This window comes from Dermacentor albipictus, chromosome 9 (genome assembly GCF_038994185.2).
Source record: "Dermacentor albipictus isolate Rhodes 1998 colony chromosome 9, USDA_Dalb.pri_finalv2, whole genome shotgun sequence".
Lineage (NCBI taxonomy): Eukaryota > Metazoa > Arthropoda > Arachnida > Ixodida > Ixodidae > Dermacentor > Dermacentor albipictus.
In genome coordinates, this window is record NC_091829.1 from 29560130 (window position 1) to 29572590 (window position 12461).

The following is a 12461-nucleotide window of genomic DNA, read 5'->3' on the forward strand; positions in this document are numbered from 1 at the left end:
GTCCCTCGGTTAACCCCCTTTCTTCTCGTTTATATATATATATATATATATATATATATATATATATATATATATATATATATATATATATATATATATATATATATATATATATATATATATATATATATATATATATATAGTGAATAAAGTTAGGAAACTGCTCGTACGATTCGTCTTCACGCGATCTTAGTATTGAAGGAAAGAAAAAAAGTTATGCGTCTACAAAGACATTAGATGATATACACGACACAAAAAGGGTTTACCATGCCCCGTCAACGATGGAGTCAATGTGGTGACCATATTGGAGTTTAGTGTTGCTTTGTGCAGCTAACGATATTTGAACGGACCAGCCGGTAATTAAGCAAAGATGGTGGGCCGTCGTTCACAATTCGTAACTTAAACACTCATTTCTCACTCCTGTGTAAGCGAAATGAGGTACGCAAAAGTTGCTATCGTCTAAACAGCTCATAAAGTCCGCCGCTGAAACTCTTTAGTCTGTAGCAACGTATTCGTGCCTTAAAATGAGCAAACCACTATGGGAAATAGGAAATCTCACTATAACATTCGAAAATGCAGTCATGTAGTTCTGAGCACGGTCACATTGTGTACCTCAACGCCAATGTGTCGAACTTTGAGGAAATTAGTGTAAGGAACGTTATTAGGGGGTGGCAAGCATGTAACGTTTCTTTAAATAAGGATCATAATAGCGCACTGTTGCATATACATATATGCGACAACAATAATAAGTGTAGCCTTTCAAATGTAAGCGAAGGGCTAACGCCATGAATGTTTACGAAGCAACGCAGCCACTACGCCTAAATAAGTAGGAGTACATGCCGCTAAGCCTAAATACAGTAATGGAGCTTCTGTCACATGGCCAGATTGAAGCGAATGAGTAAAACAAGCAGACAAGTAATACGACGATCTGACTACGGTGGGTGAATTAAGAAACAAAACAAAAAGCGAGAGTACCAGTTAAATAGAACGAAATCGTGAGTAAACGGGCCAAGCAGAGCATACGGAATTTCGAAGGTCATTCAACTGGGAAGTAACCATGACGTCACGGTGGCTCGCTGGGCAACCTTGTGGTCGGGAAAGCGAAAAGAGTGCCCTCTCCCCCTCACCATGCCTGGGACTTTGTTTCTTGTCATGTTCATATATATATATATATATATGTGTGTGTGTGTGTGTGTGTGTGTGTGTGTGTGTGTGTGTGTTTGTGTGTAGTAGGTTATTGGAATATAATTCCAAGCGTAATGACGCAACTGTCAGTGCAATTCAGTGCTACTTGTAGGAAATTGGCAGAAATAGACTGCTTTCAGTGACCGTAACACCTTGCTTTGAGAAAAAATTTCATGAAATAATGAATAAAACACAGTATTTTCTCATCGTTCAGGAGTTTGTTCGCTGGCATTCGGCGGGCACTACCACCAGCCTGTTCAAGTGAATCTGGTTACGGTTCAGAAAAAGAAGAAAAAAAAATGCCAGGCAAGGCGGCTTATACCATCCACTCAAGACGTATGTTATTTCTCTAGCTGCGTTTTTAGTGCCCTATATTATCTGGTTTGTGTGTTCACGCATCAACCGGCTCAGTTAAGCGAATACAATTTTAACATGTAGTTTATTTTTGTATTTGCGAAAATAAATGTGTGTTCTCTATCCTGGATAGATTACAATAAAAGAAGAAAAAAGCAATTTGCTTATTGATATAACTTGCCGAAATACGGCTGCGCTGGTATCGTCTTTCTGCAGAGTTCTGGAATCTGTGCGTGGCAAGTGCTTCTAATAGTGCGAAATTAAATGTTGACTATGGCCTGCACATTGTATCTGAAAAGTTTATATTGTATAAGAATGTGCGTAGGAGATCCATCGCGTGGCAATCCAACTCACCTTAATTAAGAAGAGTTGATGAACACACGAAGGGGATTGCGAGGGAAGAAAAAGTACCGGTGCTCAAATCCTCAGAGAAACACCGCGATGCAAATCGAAAACGGTAGCCACGACGTATGTACAGCGCTGCGACGACTAGGTGCTGTCGGTTCTGTTCTCCGTATTGAGCACTTCACATGTTTCGCGGGCACCACAGACACACTTTCGGGGTTCATGAAGTTTCTCCACCAGCTTTCAACCGTTCACATCGAAGTGTTCACTTTCGAAACGGTACCTTAAGTACATCTCTTTGCCGAACGCCACGTGCCAAAAGCCGAGAAAGACTATTCGTTTTCTGACGCTTCAGCCACGGCGGGATCCCGGTCTTCGGAGGATTCTCGATGCAGGCATACGGGTGCAGACGACTTTGTCGCAGCAGACGAATTTCCTTTTAGTTCCACCACAGACCGACGATGCAAGCGTCGTTGCTCCACAAATTATGGCTTTTTAGCAAAATTCTGCACAGATTCTCGTGAGGAGAAAGAGGTCGCTGCATCGAAGATTGGAGACGATCACAGGTGGAAGCACACGCTGCTAACAGACGACACACACACACGCCGGCGTCGCAGCAGACGACACGCGCTCGCCGCTTTGCAGACGGACGCACGCCGGCGGAGCTTTAGCAGTCGACGGGACAGTTGTTTTAGCACGAAAACTCACTCCCGTGCTTGAAGAAGTGCGTTGGACGACGGCGGATTTACCGAAAAAAAAATTGCTTTGAATCGCGGTCCCGATTGAATGGAGACGCGCACGTTCACGTAACGATCAGGGGTGGGCCAAAGCCGGCCGTCATCGAAGAAGCGGTGAGGCGCGCGGCAGATCTTTTTCTGGCAGCAGCCGGGCCGTTTCGCGAGCAGCCGCCAGGCACCCAGAGAGAGCGAGAGCGCACTTGGGGAGCGTGCGCGCGCGCGCGCGTGTGTGTGTGCGTGCTCCATGACCCAGTTTCGGGTGGCGGGGAGAAGGGAAGCAGGTCAGGGGAACCGGCGCTCGCCCCCCGCTCGCAAGCGGGCCAAGGCCCTCGCTCGTTGGTTGTTGCCGCTGGCGGCAGCACACAACGCTGCTGCCGCGCCGCTCCTCCGCGGCGCGGGTGAGAGCGCGAATGAGAGAGAAAGAGAGAGAGATAGGGAGAGGAACGCCGTGAACGAGAAGGGCTCGGCAAGTGAAAGCTTTTCTTCGTAGAGGTCACTGGTCGCTTTAACCGGCGTCGACGCTTCGCGCTGCTGGCTGCTTTGCGCCGCGGGTCTTAGTACGGCGGCGTGGTGGTGATGCCGTCCGTTGTTGCCGCCGCTGTAGGCATCCTCCTTTCACTTCTCGTCGTCTGCTCGCGATGATCACGCAATTTCCCGCCTCCGGGGCGTCATCGTCGTCTGCTATTCCACGACCGCGTCTACTGCTTTTTCAGTTTCGTTTGCTTTCTTCCTGTTTACCGCGGAAACAAGGAGGATTCTCGCTCTTTATTTATTTCCGTCTGTTTCCTATCGAAAGAGTCGTCCTCGACCTGTAAGTATGGTGACCTGTTTCGCACCGCTCTTAAGGAAGGGCGGTTCAGCCCCGGATGAACCGGAAGTGGGAGCTGCTCCGTCTTTTGATTTGGTCGTCTCGTTGGACCTGTTTTCGTCGCGGTTTCTACTGTCTGGTTCCGGCGACGAGCGGACGAACATGTGCGAATAGTCGAGTAAGGACTGTGTAAGACGTTTATTAGACTTCAATTTGTCTAGTATATTGTAGACGTCTAGAAGACGTCTATATGTGGGTAGCACCTATCCTAGTTGTTGGACGTTACTATTATTTGTCTATTTGACGTATAGTAAATACTAGACCTTTAATTTCTAATACACGTCTTTAGGCGTCTATAAGATAATATAGGAGTCAACATCGAAGCGACGTCTACTAAATATCTATTTAATAAACGTTCTAAACGTCATTTTCGCATTTTGGTGCATTTAAAAAGCAAACTCTTGCATAGGCACAAGCAAAATTTTTTTTCTTCCGCACAACAAAAAAGAAACGGAGGTTAAGCCTCGGTAATGTTGCATTGTTATCGCTTTATTTATCATTTAAAATGAATTTCAGTACCAACGTTTCCTGATTTTGACTATACAGCATTCTTATTTTAAAACAATATCTTGATTCATCTGGTGGAAAGTTGGACATTACTGGGTAACCTAGAGCCCTTCAGAAGTTCTTTGGCGCGTAGTACCCTTGTAATTCGATTCCTTTGAAGTTCACGCCGAAACATCAGCGCCCATACGTCAGCGTGTCGTAGTTTATTTCAGTGTAACTTCCCATGTAAGGGCCGTTTATGCGACGTTGTCGCTGCGTTATAATAGAATGTACTGCGTGCCCGATATTAGCTTTCGTGCACATTTCCTTGCATTATAGAAACAATTACGCAAAGGCAAACAAAAAGAAGGCAACTTAAGAACTGTCAAGGGTGATCACCAGGGGGCTTCTGTGAGCATCACTTAAGAAAAATACATTATATAAGAATGATGCAGTTTCGCCCGAAAAGCGAGGCATAAATTGCGAGAGCAAATTAGCGGACAGCTGCGCGTACGAAGTAAGGATAGTAGGTTTATCGGCCGCATATACGTGTAAACATAGGCATACTAACTAAATTAACAAGCATGGCGTCAGGCGCGCCCGAGCGGACATCAAAACCTCACTTGATCAGCACGGAAACTCGCTGTCAACGCTGGAGTGAGGCAGTGCAGCAGCAGCATCGCGCGAATTGACCTTCGTGCCGCGTCTCGCATCAACGCGAACTAACCCACTAACCTTTAACAAATTTGTTGGGTCCTAAAAGTCTGTACTTTGCAATTGTATACATTCATTATGTTCAATAAACATTCAAAACATACGGGCGCGCGCGGCCGCCCTACCCGCCCGAAACAACGCACCCCACCTTTTCCCTCCCCCGGATCGTTGTGCGCGACGGAAGACGGTGCGCCTCGGACCCACTTCCCTCGCACTCTCATTGAGCACGTGGCGCGCGGGGACGATTTTATCGCGCGTCGACTGCATGCGGAACCTCACGGCGACGGCGTCGTACGCCTGGAGTGTCCGGCTCGATCTAGCGCACGCAAGGAAGGAAAGAGGAGAGGAAGCGCGCTGTCTTTCGTCGCACGCATGGCTCTGGGTGTAGGAGAGGGGAGCGGGCCGAGGAGGGGGAGGGGGGCGTTCGACTCCGGGGGGCCGCGGGCGCCTGCTCGCGTCGCAGCATCTTGAAAGCCTTCTGTGACAGCGGCAGAGCCCGTCGTGCGCTGTGTTATCGCGGCTTAGTTCGCGTTGATGCGAGACGCGCAGCACGAAGGTCAATTCGCTCGCGGCTGCTGCCGCGCTTCCTCACTCTAAGGTTTTCGTAGCGAGTTTCTGCGGTCATCGAGTGAGATGTGTTCATGTTTGCTTGTGCGCGCGTGACGCTATGCTTGTTAATTTAGTTCGTATGCCTATGTTTACAAGTTTATACGCCCGGTGAATCTGCTATGCTTACTTCGGATTGCGGTCCACTAATTTGCTTTCGCGACGCTTCGCCTTTCGGACGAAGCTGCGACTTCTTTAGGTTGCTGCAACTCTCTGGAGAGAGAGAGAGAGAAGAGAAAAAGGCGCCGTCTATTCACATGAACACCGTAAAACAAAACCCCGGGAAGCTGTTTTCCGCCCACCTCGCGGAGTGCCTTTGGGATGAATCGATGACCCAGATTCAGGGAGAAAGTTCAGTGTGTCATTTTGTGCCGCGTCATCATCATTCGCTCTCTTTCCTTTTCTTTCGTCTATTGCGGGCTCGTCCGTATTCGTCTGCTGCTTTCCTACGCTTGTTATCTCACTCCCTCTATATTGCTGTTCGTAAATACCCACATCGGAAGCAGACGACGCGCACCAAAATACGAAAAATCAAGTGAGCACGTCTGCTGCGACGTTTCGTCTCTCGGCTCTGATAACGACGGAGTATAAGCAGACCATATAACGCGTAATGGCAGATTACGCGCAGGGGCAGCAGTTTTTCCTTATCTTATTCGAGGATTTCCCTCTCACATTGTTTACCTCACGTTTGGAGGGTGAACTACTTTTGGTTTCGTGTACACCGGAGATAAGCGCCAACCGTGCCACCTTCCCTTATCTCGGCGTGTCAAAGGATGCCTGACACAATTTTTGAACTATCCATGTCATGCGTGGGAAAACTCCTTTTCCAGTATCAGCGCGATAGCGGAATCGAGAGCTGATTTTTCGAGAACGCCACAGCTTTCCTGACATCCTAATGACAGGTGGGACATGCTAGGAATGTTTCCATTAACACTCCAACTGGCACCGTTGCCCGGATTAATTATTCGATGCTTTCGATACATCACGTTCGATTCAGTCGTGGCCACAAGCTGCTTAGTAGACCGGCAAACTTTAGTAACGTAAGACATTTTGATACTGTGAACAGCACAGTATAACCATTTGATTCCTTTTTCTAAGGAATGGCCACGATAGAAAATCTATATGTGCATTCCGCGAAGGTTCCAGTCACTCGCTGTTTTTTCTAATTTAGGATTCTACTAGATTGAGCGAAGCCTTTATTGTAATTGTAATTCGAACCTCGTGGCACTCATTCGACGACATCCGAACGCTTACAATCGCGGACGAATAAAAATTCTCGCATTTTGTTACGCATAGAGACTGTAGTGCCCACGCATTGCATGTTGCAGTTGCAACGCATGGGTTAGTAGTCCAAGGGCTGTCACCTTATCTGTTTCTTTTATCACTCTCTTTGAAGAGGCCGGTAGGTACGTCGTATGTTCTAGCTATGAATGAATGAAGAAATATATTAAAGATGTAAAAGGTAACTACTGTAAAACCAAAATTGCAATGGATCTATTGATTTAGTCGCTGATCAATTGATTACTGGCAGAATCATTCGTTCCTGCGCCAGCCTACGCAATGATTTGTAGCTATCTTACACACTGGAACATGATGTTTTAACCACGATATGATCGCAGGTGACGTCAGCCAGCTTTTAGCCAAGCATTCACAGTCTCGTAACGTCTATCAATCGCCTCTATTTCCCGTTCTCGCCTTTGAAGCCAGACATTGGCACCCTAGAGGAGGTCATCAGGCATTGGTCTGTGAAGTCAGTGGGCTTCTGTCAAGAATTTGTATACGCTTCTTGCAATAAAGTGCAGTCCATCTTTGAAGACGCCTAGCTTGTAATAGAGCCAGTATGCTTCATCATTTCCTTTTTTTTAGTTTCATCGGGTAATAGTGACCAATGCAAGGCTTCCGGCCACAGATCAGTACATAAAAAGTAGTGTGGGGCATCCATATCTTGCTCTGCCACAGTTTATGGCTGAACACTAACATAGTGCTCCTTTCATTGATGTATCGCGTCGTACGTGGGTAACACATGTAGTGTAGAGGCAGCATACACAATTGTACAAGTCCTAGAAATATTATCCTAAAAGTCATTAGTGTATCGTGTTTTATTAACGAGTTTACTAGTCGAATCCCGGCCATGGCGGCTGCATTTCGATGGGGCGAAATGCGAAAACACCCGTGTACTTAGATCTAGGTGCACGTTAAATAACCCCAGGTTGGCCAAGTTTCCGAAGTCCCCCTCTACGGCGTGCCTGAAAATCGGGTCGTGGTGTCGGCACGTAAAACCACATAATTTATTTTAATTTTTATTGTTTACTAGTCATCATCACTGCAAGTGCCTTATTCCGCTCGTATGCAGAATGCACAGTTGAAGAAGACGTTTTTGCGGTTGATTTTGCCGTCCAAGAAATTTTCGCCGATCGTTAATATATGCTCATAATGCGTGTCTCACCTCTGGTGCCTCAGGTCACTGCTTTCTGCAATGCTGATTAATTTTTGTTTTACATTCTTTTATAGCAGAGGTTGCCGCATGACTAATTATAGTTACATGAATCCTTGCAGACCTTAGCGGAAGCTGCATAAGTAGCTTGACGATCTTATGGTCAGTAATTACCTGCCTCTACAGGCTATGTTATCTTTAGGTCGTAGGTTTTGTTTCTGTCGACTGATTTCATAATGTCTAGTACGTCATTAGAGCATCGTGCAGCCGCTTCGAAAGACTATTATCGACACAGCTACCTCATATATCTACCAGCTCGTTTACATGCGTAATATTAAAGAAAAAAGAAGATGACAAAGCTGGTCAATAAAATTTTGCCAACGTGTCATAAAAAATGCGTGCTGTCATCTCCCACTGCACAAGGTGTACGAAATCCATTTTGTAGAAGTTGCGCGTCGACAACAATTTCTTCATCAGCAAAGACCGTTTCGCTGCCGCCCTGTCCAGAACACGGAGGCAAGCGTTCTCAGCAGTTAAATGCCGGAAGCGGTAGGAGTCAGAGAGGATGGCCGCCATTTTTTCGTCCGCGAAAAACACGTGGGCCTTCGGTAGGCGTTGCCGCTCCATCGCGATCGACAGGTCTAAACTGGAACGCTGACGTGTTTTCGCTCACTTCTGCTATACTGGGTCGCGCGCTTTCGCGCGAAAGACGTGAGCCAGCGTGGGCTGCGAGGCGATCGTCTGCCTCACATGAAGATGTGCGTAGGCAGCCACTATATGCGAGCGAAAGAGACAGCAGACGACATCACTGCGGTTTTCCAGTCACGACAGGCGCATTACTTGTGCGGCGTTTCTGCTTGACATCTGCAGAGGCAGCCAAACCCGAAGTCAGATTTGCATCAGAGTAATGATTTCGATACATTTGCTGCGATATATACTTATTAAACTTTGAGTTTAAAAAGACTTGCCTGGGTCACAATGCGACGGAATTTCTGCTGCGGGAGAAGTAATATTATAAGATTTTAATTTTATTTTGATATCCAACACAGTGGACGTGTAGGCTTTTGGGATGTGAGCTATTGAATTTGGTTGTTGCGGTTGTAGTGAAGGGCGTCGGTTGCAAGTGCCAATGGTGGAACAGCTGCGATGATTGCGCCAAATTCCGCCGAGAGAGCGACTCTTTGCGCCGTCCTGCGCCAAAACGGCATTTTAGCGGAAAATTGCGCACACCCTGCGCCAACGCATCCATAAAAGTGAAACCCTCATTCCGTCGATGCTTCGCAACTAGAAAACTAAAATCAAAACGAACAGAACGCTATCATCATCATCATAGAAGGACGCAGAAGCCCGTCCAAAGAGTCTTTTTCCCATTATAATGAGAAACTATAGACCTGTCGGAGTCGTGCGGTTCCTCATACGCGTATTTTTCGTTGACGCACGTACAATGTAGTGTCAGTGCATCGTCTTGCTGGCGCTTTATTTCGGCGTTCATTGAACCCGTGTGGTACCGCAGAGTTTTCCTAAAGATGTCACATTCTAGGATTATAGGTAAACTTTTTCTATGTCGATGGATGATAGCGGGGCTTTGCAAAAGAGCCTCTGCGATCAGAATCGCACGGGGTGCATGTTTAAAAACGGTATTAGCGAATGTGGCGAACGGTGAGAGCCGTCACTTCAGTGATTGCTGCCATGCTCGATGGCGCAAAACTTTTGCGTCGAGTTCGTGTAACTGCGCTGTTTCGGTGAAATACAAACGCAAAGCCGTATTTGCGTCTCTTGCATGCGCAGTGGCGCTGACTCTGTCTTTTCGTGGCCCCAAAGCCTTTGCGGCCCCCTATTCTAAGGGAGAAGGGAGGGATACAGAAACGCAGAAGGCAGGGAGGTTAACCAGAATAACGACCGGTTGCCCTATTCGAAAATATCCTAATGTGCATGGCACAACATATATAAGTATATTGCATCTTGTCATGTTCAGTGCTGGCGCGTGCACTCGATGGGTCTTGGGGTGAGCGTTTACCTGCAATCCTTGAATGTCGCGCTGTGTTGCATCCTGGGTTAATGAACGCGCGTTTGTTGACCATCTGTGTTTGCATGCCTTCCCTGCGCTGTATCGACGAACCCGATCGCAGCGCCCTTTGTGCGTCGTGGTGTGCAGGAGCGTCGCGTTTTTTTCCTGACCGCGCTTGCAGGGTAAGCCTCGCACAAACCCGTCTCCACGACATATCGACTATATCAGTTAGCATTTGCATGTTGTGTAGGGAGCACACGTGCGTTGGTCCGTGCGCCAAAAGTGCTTGCTGCTGCGCCAAATCGGCTTTTTGCCTGCGCCAGGACCTGCGCCGAAAGGTGAAATGGCTGTTTCACCACAGAGTTACTTTCCTGAGCGCTTCTGAACCTGAAAATTACTGAACCGAAAGTTCAAATTAGCGTGCCGGCGAAGGCTGTGGGTCATTTCAGTTAAGCAGCAAGACAATTACCGTGCTACTTGCTACTTCTCTTGCTATCTCTGTTATCATTGTTCTAAATTACTTCCATTCCAAATCATTCGACGAACCTGATCTTTATTTATTTGAGATGAAATAATCTGTTTATCGGACCTGAGTTATCAATTACACGCCATTGTTTTGTTTCCAGTTTTATCTTTCCCACTTTTTTTATTCGTTCCTGCATCTTCGCTTAATTAGAGCCACCCGATTCCTGCGCTTGCCTCCAAGTGAATGCGTGCCATGTTTTGGAAGTTCACCGTCATCATCGTAAAGGGCAATTCTGGCCGTGGTGACGTTGTCTTGAGTGCAGACAGCACAAAACACACTCATTTTACTGCAGGGACGCGAAGCGCACAGCACGCGATGTTCCTCCTGACGCCGCCGAGCGTTGTCGATCCTCTGTTACCCTTTTCGTATATGTGGGTTGTCTATGCTCTCGTCGTGCATAGCAGATAATAGCCCGAACAAGGGCCATACATGCATACGGCAACCCTGAGCTGACGGTAACCCGACCGTCGGTAAACTGCAAACGGTACCCCGCACCAAGGAGTTTTCTAGTAAAATTGGATATATGCTCCGAGCGGCCGGGTAACGGCTGCTCGCTCGTGCTCGTTCGCGTTTCTTTGCTGGTGCTGAGCGTTGTCGCCTGTTACCTTTTTCGGGCATGTGGATAGCCAAACGCTTTTCCATTGCAGACGGTGGACCTAACTAAGGCCATGTGTGCAGACGGCAACCCTGAGCAGACCGCAACCCGAGCAGACAGGTAACGTCTGCTCGCTCGTGCTCGGTCGTGTTTCTTTGCTGCTGCTTAGCGATGTCGCCTGTTACCCTTTTCGGGCATGTGGGCAGCCAAATGCTTTTGCATAGCAGACGATGGACCTAACTAAGGCCATGTGTGGAGACGGCAACCCTGAGCAGACCGCAACCCGAGCAGACAGGTAACGTCTGCTCGCTCGTGCTCGCTCGCGTTTCTTTGCTGTTGCTGAGCGTTGTCGCCTGTTACCTTCTTCGGGCATGTAGACAGCCAAGCGCTTTTCCATAGCAGACGATGGACCTAACTAAGGCCATGTGTGCAGACGGCAACCCTGAGCAGACCGCAACCCGAGCAGACAGGTAACGTCTGCTCGCTCGTGCTCGCTTGCGTTTCTTTGCTGCTGCTGAGCGTTGTCGCCTGTTACCTTCTTCGGGCATGTAGACAGCCAAGCGCTTTTCCATAGCAGACGATGGACCTAACTAAGGCCATGTGTGCAGACGACAACCCTGAGCAGTCCGCAACCCGAGCAGACAGGTAACGTCTGCTCGCTCGTGCTCGCTCGCGTTTCTTTGCTGCTGCTGAGCGTTGTCCCCTGTTACCCTTTTCGGGCATGTGGGCAGCCAAACGCTTTTGCATAGCAGACGATGCACCTAACTAAGGCCATATGTGCAGACGGCAGCCCAGTGTGCACGGCAACCCTGAGCACCCCGCAACCCGAACAGACAGGTAACGTCTGCTCGCTCGTGCTCGCTCGCGTTTCTTCGCTGCTGCCGATCGGTTGCTAAAAAGCGAGAGTGGCCCTCAGGGGACGAGGTGGTATTGGCTGGGCGCGAGGGAGGCGAAAGTGTCCCTCGGAACGAGCCACGCGGCGCGGGTGAAAGCTGTCCTCGGCCCGGCGCTGCAGAAGTCACCTTGCCTGCAGTAAACAACGCACCGGCGCGCAGCCGCTTGCAGCCAGAGAAATGAGGTCATACGTCGTAGTCGGAGCTCGCGCGCCCTCTCCCCCTCTTCGACTCTTCGGACGGTGCGACCGGCGAGGCGGCTGCTGCGGTTTTTCTTTTCTCTTTCTTTCTTTCTTTTTCGTGCTCGCCTCTATATATGCACACACCTTTAGGAGTACTGAGCCTTCGAGCTATATAGCTGCACGCGAGACTTTTATCACGCGCGCACCACGGCCCGATGACGCAAGCCGTACGACGTTCCGGAGAGGTACATACTTGGCAGTGGTAGCGCATTTTCGGGCGTGTCGGCGCGCTGGGTACTCTCTGTACTGCGTTAGGTTCCGAAGTTCGTGCTTACATTTCTTTCGCTGTCGAAGGAGTGGGATGCGCGACAGCGGAATTAATTTGCCCAGGGAACTAATGAACGAAACAAACAAAAAGCAAAAAGTACTGGTTGAACGAACATATTATGCTGAGCTAACTTGCGCCTGCTTAGGTTCGTGATATACGAGTATAAGCTATAGCACATCGACTATTCGGCGGTCACAGGG

At 48.3% G+C, this 12461-nt stretch overlaps 2 protein-coding genes across 10 annotated transcripts in view; one reads left to right on the forward strand and one right to left on the reverse strand.

The window, feature by feature from the left end:
* The window catches only part of LOC135917982 (transcription factor atf-2-like), a 52640-nt gene extending 49787 nt beyond the window's left edge, over positions 1-2853 (reverse strand). For both annotated transcript variants that reach the window (XM_065451640.1, XM_065451639.1), the window contains exon 1: positions 1894-2853. The gene's annotated coding sequence lies outside the window, so the exon portion shown is untranslated. The remainder of the gene's footprint in view (positions 1-1893) is intronic.
* Positions 1-12461, forward strand: part of LOC139049833 (uncharacterized) — a 349117-nt gene that overhangs the window by 145081 nt on the left and 191575 nt on the right. The window lies entirely within an intron of this gene.